This window comes from Gossypium hirsutum, chromosome A01 (assembly GCF_007990345.1).
Source record: "Gossypium hirsutum isolate 1008001.06 chromosome A01, Gossypium_hirsutum_v2.1, whole genome shotgun sequence".
NCBI classification, from domain to species: domain Eukaryota; kingdom Viridiplantae; phylum Streptophyta; class Magnoliopsida; order Malvales; family Malvaceae; genus Gossypium; species Gossypium hirsutum.
The window spans coordinates 19,305,852-19,315,099 of NC_053424.1; the positions used below are offsets into that span (position 1 = coordinate 19,305,852).

Here is a 9,248-nt window from a genome sequence, read left to right on the forward strand (position 1 = left end):
GACTATCTCACCTTTACCTTTACCTACCACCATTCCTTGCCTTGGTTTTGTTTCAGGTTCAACTAACCCTTCCTCACCTTGAGTGGTAATCATGTTGAGTTGTTCCCTTGGGTTAGATTCAGTATTACTTGGCAAGCTACCCTGTGGTCGTTCAGAAATTAGTTTGGCGAGCTGTCTTATCTAAGTTTCGAGCCTTAGATTGATGCTTGTTGATTCTTAAGTGCTGTTTTGGTGTTTTGAAAGCGAGTTTTTGACACCGAGATAAACTTTGTTAGCATCTCCTCAAGGCTCGGCTTCTTTTCCTGTTGGTAAGGTGATTGTTGAAAACCTAGAGGATGTTGTGGCCTTTGATTCCCTTGACCACCCCACGAAAAGTTGGGATGGTTCCTCCAACCTACATTATATGTGTTACTATATGGGTTATTTTGGGATCTAGAATTATTATTACCCATATATTGAACTTGTTCCTCCTCACTGCTAGGATTGAAAGGTTGATATTCTGTGTGCGCTCTTCCTCCATTTGAATCGCACCTCATCACTGGATGTACCTGAGTAGAACTATATAAACCGTCAATTTTTTTATTTAAAAGTTCTACATGGTTAGATAGCATAGTAACCGCATCGAGGTTGAATACACCGGCTACTTTTGTCGGCTTTGTTCTCATGACTTGCCACTGATAGTTATTCAGTGACATCTCTTCAATAAATTCGTAAGCCACTTCAGGTGTTTTCTTATTGATAGTCCCACCAGCAGTTGCGTCAATAAGTTGCCTTGTTGAGGGGTTCACGCCGTTGTAAAACGTTTGAACCTGCAACCATAATTGTAACCCATGGTGAGGGAACCTTTTCAATAGATCATTGTATCTCTTCCATGGATCATAGAGTGTTTTTAGATCCATCTGCACAAAAGAAGAGATATCATTCCTCAACTTAACCATTTTAGTCGGTAGAAAATATTTAAGTAAAAATTTTTCGATCATTTGTTCCCAAGTAGTGATTGACCCTCGTGGTAACAAGTTCAACCACTATTTAGCTTTGTTCCTCAACGAAAAGGGAAACAACCAAAAGCGAATGGCATCATCAGAAACACCATTGATCTTAAAAGCGTCTCAAAACTTTAAGAAATTCGCCAAATAAGCATTTGGGTCCTCGCCCTGCAAACCATCAAACTGAACAAACTGTTGGATCATTTGAATTGTGTTAGGTTTCAGTTCAAAATTATTTGCAGCAACTGCAGGCCTAACTATACTTGACTCAGTTCCTGTTAAAGTAGGTTCAGCATTATCATACATAATGTGTGGAGCAGAATTCTGATTTACTGGATCAGCAGCAATTGCAGGAGGTAGCAGGTTTTCCTGATTTTCAGCCATCTCCTTGGCTGTGGTGTGAATATCGTCCTCTTGTCATTCCTCTATGTATCTTAAACTTTGCCTTATTTCTCTTCGGTTTCTGTGAGCTGTGTGTTTAATCTCACTATCAAAAAGTAATGGTCCTGACGGGTTTCTTCTATTCATAAACTATAAAAACCTGTCAGAAGGAAAAGAAAATTTAGTAACAAAAATCAAAATAAAATTTAAATTGCAATAAAATAAATGGCTAAAGTAATAAAAATTAAATGTTCCTAATATCTTAGCTCCCCGGAAATGACGCCAAAACTTGATGTGATGTGAATCGTGATAAGTTTTATAATTTAAAAATGTCCGTTCTTGAAAACTAACTATTATCACGACAAAAGCAAGCGTACCTTATCGAATAGTAGTATAACTTATGGCGAGACCGGGATGTCGAACCCAAAAGAACTAAAAGTACTAGTATTAACTTTCTTTTTATTATCTAGCCTAAAAATAAAGGGGTTTGTTTTATCTAAACTAATTACTAAACTAAGAATGCATAGAAAGTAAATTGGGGAAATAACTTTTGGGAAAACTGAATGATTTGGACAATACCTAAGGGAAAAATCCACCTAGACTTCACTTGTTATTGACTCTGAATCAGATGATTTATTCACTTGACCTGATCCGTAGAAATCCCTAAGTTATATTATTATCTCTTTTGAGACTAACAACATCTAACCCTAGGTTGATTAATTGAAATATCTTTCTAATTAAAACCCCTAGTGTTGCATTAACTCGATCTATGGATTCCCTTATTAGGTTTCACCCTAATCTGACAAAATTATGTCACCCTATATTTAGGCGTGCAATCAACTCCGTTTAATTATGTTAGATCTACTCTTAGACAGAGACTTTTGCTCCTCTGAATAAGCACATCAGTACTTGAATCAATATCCTAGAATATTAAAGCAAGAATTAAAAACTCATAATTAAGACCAAGTCAAATATTTATCATATAATTCATATAATAATAACAAAATTCATCTTAGGTTTCATTCCCCTTAGGTATTTAGGGGGTTTAGTTCATATTTATGAAAGAAAACATCTCAAAACATAAAGAAAACCCAAGAACTCTTGAAGGGAATTGAAGGGAGATCTTCAGTCTTGAAGGTGAATCCGCCTTCTGAGATGGATCAATCAGCTTTCTTCGATTAATTCCTTGCCTCCTACTCCGTGTGTGTCTTTTTAGTACCTCATGAGGTGTTTATATAGGCTTTAGAATGCTTCAAAACCCTCAAGAGTGGCCTTTTCCAAATAGGACTAGATTTGGGCTCGACAGGGACACGCCCTTGTGACACGCCCGTGTTCGATTGCTTTAAACCGTGTTCAAGTCTGTTGAATGGACATGGGCATATGAACTACCCGTATGAGGAAGTCCAAGCCGTGTTGATTTCCCATGTTGACCCATTTTCTCTGTTTTTGGTCCGTTTCTCGCTCTTTTTACTCTCCTATGCTCTCCTAAGTATAAAACATGAAATTAAAGGATTAGGAGCATCGAATTCACCAATTCTAATGATAATTCATCCAAAATTATACTAAGCATGGGATAAAAATATGTATAAATTATGGTTTATTAACAAGTTGTCTTTGGCTCGTCCCCCTCGGCTATCCAAACTTGATGATGCCCTAATCTCAAATATAACTTGGTAAACCATCTTGCATTACCAAGTTGATCAAACAAGTTTGTAATAAGAGGAATAGGATACCTGTTCTTCACACTAATCTTGTTTAGGGCTCGATAATCTATGCACATTCTCAATGACCCATCATGTTTCTTTTGGAACAACACTAGCGCACCATATAGAGATTTAGATGGCCTAATAAATCCTGTATCTAAAAGTTCCTTCAATTGTTTCCGCAACTCTTCTAATTACGGTGGAGACATACGACATGGGGCCATTGCTAGTGGCACCATGTTGGACACTAACTCGATCTTGTGGTCCACTTCTTTCTTAGGTGGAAAGCTTTTGTGCAACTAAGCAGGCATCACATATCGAAAAGATTGTAATAACTCCTTCACTTATTTCGGAATCTCACCAACAAAATTAATCGCCTCCTCGTTTTTCAAGGTGGCCAAATAGGAGACTTTCTCTCTACGTACTCCTTTAGCAAATTGAATTGCTGACAATTTTTTTCCCTTCAAGTCTCTTTTCCTTTTCATTTTCACCATGTATTGATAGTTTGAATCCGAAATCACCATGAAATTTCCCGAAAGAACAATGAAAGCATTAACTTGGTCAAAAAAGCTTAGTCCAACCACAAAATCAGAGTCATCAAGGGGTATTACCTTAATGGATGCTTTACCGGTCTAATCACCAAGTTAGAGATCCACTCCCTTCGCAACCCTCTTGATTGGAACACTTTTTGAGTTCACTATTTTGATCCAACCCGTCTTATTCTCTATCTTGAGGTCAAGTTTACGAGCAGTCTTTTCGGACATGAACAAATCAGAAGCAACTATGTCGACAAGCATAACCAATTTTTTAATGGCCACAATGATGTCTACAAACATCAGCCCATGACACGTCTTATCTTCAACACCCTCTAGTATTGAACCAAGATTGTTATAGGCCCACTTTTCTTTTTGTCCCAAGGCCTCCTACGGTTGCCATTCCTAGGGGGCCTTTCTTTGCTTCCCCACTATTCCCTTTTGATTGAATTTGGGCTTAGAACACTCAGGCTTGTCTTTCTTCCCACTAAATTCAGCCAACGATTCTGCTACAGACATGGCTTTGGTAAGCTCTTAGACTCCTCGGCATTGCAACTTTTACTTCGCCCATGGTTTCAACCCATCCATGAAGGAAAAGAATGCCTCTTTCTCACCCATATTTGATATTTGAAGCATGAGTTCGCTAAAATCCTGCACATACTCCCTCACAATGCCTTGTTGTGAAAGCTGACGCAACTTTGCCCGAGCTTCATACTCGGCATACTCTGGATAAAACTGTGCCTTGAACTCACATTGAAATTCCTTCCAAGTTTCAATTTCTGTCCCACCACATCTCACATCGGTGGACCTACGACGTCACCTAGGGGCGAGTAAAACTCGATTCAACTCGAAAAAATTGAAAAAAAACTCAAATTTCGAGTTAAACGAATCGAGTTACTCGAGTCAACTTGATTTTTTTCGAATTTCGAGTTCGAATAACTTGAATAATTCGAATAATTCGAATATCAAACTATAATATTTTATTTTTTACCCTAAACTCCCAAACCTTTTTACTCTTTCCCACTTCCCCCTAAAACTTTTACTCCCTTCCATCCCAACCCCCAATCTACCCAAAATCCATTTCCAACTAAAATTTTACTCTCCCATTTACTTTTTTCTCAAAATTTTACTCCCAAAAACCCTCAAAACATTTTTATTTTTCCCCAAAATTTTTACTCCCTCTCACTTTCCGCCTAAAACTTTTACTCCCTTCCCATCCCACCTCCCATCTACCCCAAACCCACCCCCCCAAAATTTTTAATATTTTCCCTCCAAAATTTTTCTCCCCCATTTACTTTCCCTCAAACTTTTATTCCCCAAAACTGTTTATTTTCCTCCTAACTTTACTTCTCACCCCTTACTCTCAAATAAAAAATCAAAATTATCCAAAAAAAATTACTAAACATAAATAGTAAAATTTAATTTATATATATACTATTTATATTATTAAATTAAATTTCACATTTTATATTATTTATATTATTGAATTGTTTAGTCATATTGAATATTTATATTAAAATTGAATTATTAATTATGCCATAAAATATTCGTGTTAAAATTTTATATTGGTATCAATTTCACATTTATCTTTAAAATAAATTTTATTAAAAAATCACATTTTTACATTTAATATATTTTTTAATTCCAAAAATACATGGTGGCAAGAATCTGAAGATAATTGAAACAACTAAGCAAGCAAAGAAGTTAACCCGTATATAAAAGATTAATAAATAAATTATGAGGTGATGAAAGTTAATAAAAAATTTGATTAAGGTGGACAAATTTTATTATGATAGGTGACAGTGGTTACAAGGACTTAAAATTATTTTTTAAAATTTAACTCAAACAAATATATTCGATTCGATTCGATTCGATTCGAATTCCATCTCACTCGACTCGAATTGAGAAAATTTCAAATCAAATTAGGATGATAAAATATGATTTGTCAACTCAATTAACTCAAAATTTTTTCATTCTATTCGATTCGATCAAACGCTCACCCCTAATGTCACCACAACAAGGCAACGTCAGTAAGATACATAGCAACAGTAATTACCTTAGTGGCATTATTTGTGATGCCTTTGGCATAGAAGTATTGCTCGACTCCCCATAGAAAATTGTCCACATCTTTTGCGGACCTTGTTCCCTTGAACTCCTTGGGCTTGGGAACATCCACATTGGGCTTGGGTACGACAGCAGCTAACCTTCCATTGCCCAAAGTAGCCTTATAGATTGTAAGTTCTCCCTTGAGCTTCACAATCTCCTCTTTCAAGGCCGCCATCATAGTCTCAATGGCATCAGCCTTACCAGTCATCATAGCCTCAATGGCATCATCCCTACTAGTCAGCTTTTCAACATTATCCAACACATACTCTTTGAGCTGCTCTTGCATAAAATACAACCCATCATTAAGCCTATCATCGACATTATCAATCATCTCCTTAGTATCCCCTATGGATTCCTCGAGAGTGACGACTCGATCCTCCAAAGCTGACAGTATGTCCCTCGAATGGCTAGCTTTCCTAGCCCTTCTATGGGTCTCCATTCCATCAACATTCTCAGCAACTTCTTTCGATATCTTTCAATGGTGCCTTCAAACACTAGCTCGGATACCAACTGTCACGGAATTAGAGTTTTCACAAGTAATCTGTGTGGTCTTAGGCAGTTTCTTAGCTAAAAAATGCCTAAGTTAGCCTAACTCGCAATAATTGATGATTCAACAAAACTCCTCTAAGGCACCCAAGAAGAATAACAAAAGAACGAAGTAAGAACGAACTTGAAAGATGAACAAAAGCCATAGAAAAGTAAGAACACTTGAGAGAAAAGTTTGAGTGAATACTCTCAGAATTCTATTAATAACTGAATGAAGTACAATGAGAGGGAAAGACCTCTATTTATAGCTGAACCTTTCCAATATCAACGGTACATATTGAAATACATCAATGGATAAGATTTAAAGCTATCTAGATATCAAATCTCTAAGATTACAGAATCATATCTTCTAAAGATTACATTTAATGTCTAGGATCACATATCTTTAGAGATCCCCTTCCATATTTGCCGAGCATATCTTTGAAGATCACTTTCCATATTTACCAAGCTCCGGAGATGGGCATTCAATCTCTTCAAGCAATGGACCAGTCTGATTGGGCTGAATGACCTCTCTCGAATGCGATGGATCGCACAAGTTCATCATGATTGTAGGTTTTCATTCGCAACCCATGACAACCTGCGTATCTATTGATATTCTGAATAAATTCAACGAGTGACAATTTCAGACATGAGAAGATATGATTGATAAAATGAGTCATTACACGTATCCGTCTAAAATACAAGAAAATGATGATACATGACAAATGATATATGAAAATGTGAGATGATGATATTTGTACATGGACTTTATTTGATGAATATATGTTCATTCTTGACTATGGACTTGTACACCTTGATTGTACTAATCATGACCTTGATATTCCGAGTAATATGAGTGAAGTTCTGATATAAAATGATCTAAACTCGAAATGAACTATTATGAAATTATACTTGTAATAATGAGATGAATTATGCATGTTGAATGAATACATGATGTGGAAAGCATATGTGCTTGAAAACTTAATTATTGTTGAGCTCATATATGTTTTGATATTATTATGGAATATATGACTAACAAGGGCAATGAGGATGTGTGTAGGGCTTGATGTCAAATTGATTGAATATGCCTTACATAGTTACCTCGAAATAGAATGAATGGTAAGTTAAGTACCATGTTATACGAACTTACTAGGCATTTTATGCTTACTTAGTTTTATTTTCCTGTTTTATAGTAAATCGGAAGCTTGTTGGATTGGAAGCTTGGCGGAGATCACTCACACTATCCATCGACCCATGTCAGCACAATATAGTAAATCAATTATGGTTGTAATGACATGTATAGGATATATTGGCCATATTGGCATGTAAATGATACTTGTAATCTAGCCATTGAGATGGCTAGTAATGGTTTGTTTTAATATACTTGTAATGTCAAACTATGGTAGCTACATATATGTTAAGTAGTTGATCAAACTATGTCTAACTTGAGGACTTAACTAAGGTAAGATTATAGACATGTATGCATGAAATGATATGCCATGATGAATGATAGAATTTACTTGATTTGAATGCTTGAAATGATTGGTATTTGGATGTGTGATTAAAGTGCAAGTCATGGGTGTGATTTTAGGTGAGAAATGAAGCTAGGAATGGCTTTATTTTATCAACACTAACAGACACACGGGCGTGTGTCTAGACCGTATATGACACACGGCCTGGTACACGAGCGTGTGGTTAAGTCGTGTGTCCCCTGAACTTTAATTTTGAGAAAATAGAATGCTAGAAATTGAGCATATGGGTAGAGACATGGATGTGTGTCTCAACCGTGTATGCTACACGGCCCAGAACATGAGTGTGTGTCTTGGCCGTGTGAAACCTACACCTAATTTTGAAATGAATTAATTAACCACATGGTCTACCACACGAGCGTGTGGCATGACCGTGTGCATAAGTCAAAGAGTTACACGGGGTCGAACACGGCTTGTAGCATAGGCATGTCCCAGGGTCACATGGGTGTGTCCCTTGAACCACACGGGCATGTGAGCCCTGCACCTTGGAAAAATTTAAAATTTCGCGAAAAATTCTTAGAGTTTTCGATTAAGTCCCGACTTGATTTTAATGCTCGTATTGGGCCTCAAGGGTCCAATTAAGGGACATTTTGAATGATCTCAGTTAATAAATAGTGAATAACATAAAATGTCTATAAATGTTCTGAAAATATCCGGTAACACTCCGTAACCCTATTCCGGCGATAGATACGGGTTAGGGGTGTTATAGGTTAGATTTCAAATTTTATTAGACAAACTTAGTCTTTGAATTCAAGGTCGATAATGGGAACTCAAACCTTTCCACTAAGCTTTTCTTCATTGTTTGTGCTATAAAATAGTGTTTATAACCATCATGTTTTACTTTTTATTTTTCTCTTTGTGTTCTCTCCTACATCCTTAAGAAATTTCTTTTAAGTTATCTTCTTTAGAGGAGATGAGGAAAATTTCCAAAAGCTTAACAAACGCCATTAATAAGTACCAACAGACTGGTAATTTCTGGGAAACCCTTAGGTCGTTGTCGAGGAGATTTACGTCTTTGCTCTAGTACATGCATATCAATTTATAGTAGAATGGCCTGATAATTATAATTATTTCTTATTTAGCTCAAGAAGCTAGAGATGGTCCAAACAATCGAGGCAAATGACCAATAGAGTAGATTTTACCCTGAATGTTCTGGTGAGTTCCTTTTACTTCCTTTGAGTTTTAAAAACTCTTTGATATAGAGTTGTGTAAGGTAAGTTGTCTCTACGGAATATATGTCTATATGTTGTGTATTGATGAGTCAGTGTTGTGTGTCCATGGCCATGGTCATGGTTAATACCCACCTTGTGTGCTAGCCTAGTACTAAACTATCTGTGAAATATGAAAATACGGAAAGAAGTTTTATTTGTGATACCTCTAGTGACGCAGCTTTATTGCAAACTGAATTGGCAGATCATAGCCCAACCTTGCGGGAGAACACATGTTCAATATGACAAGGAATATGAATAATAATATGATTATAAC

At 36.4% G+C, this 9,248-nt stretch overlaps 1 non-coding gene across 1 annotated transcript; it reads left to right on the forward strand.

The window, feature by feature from the left end:
* Positions 1-825: 825 nt before the first annotated feature.
* Positions 826-932, forward strand: LOC121206528 (small nucleolar RNA R71). The gene has a single exon (XR_005901569.1). It is a non-coding gene; the product is annotated as a small nucleolar RNA R71 (small nucleolar RNA).
* Positions 933-9,248: the final 8,316 nt, after the last annotated feature.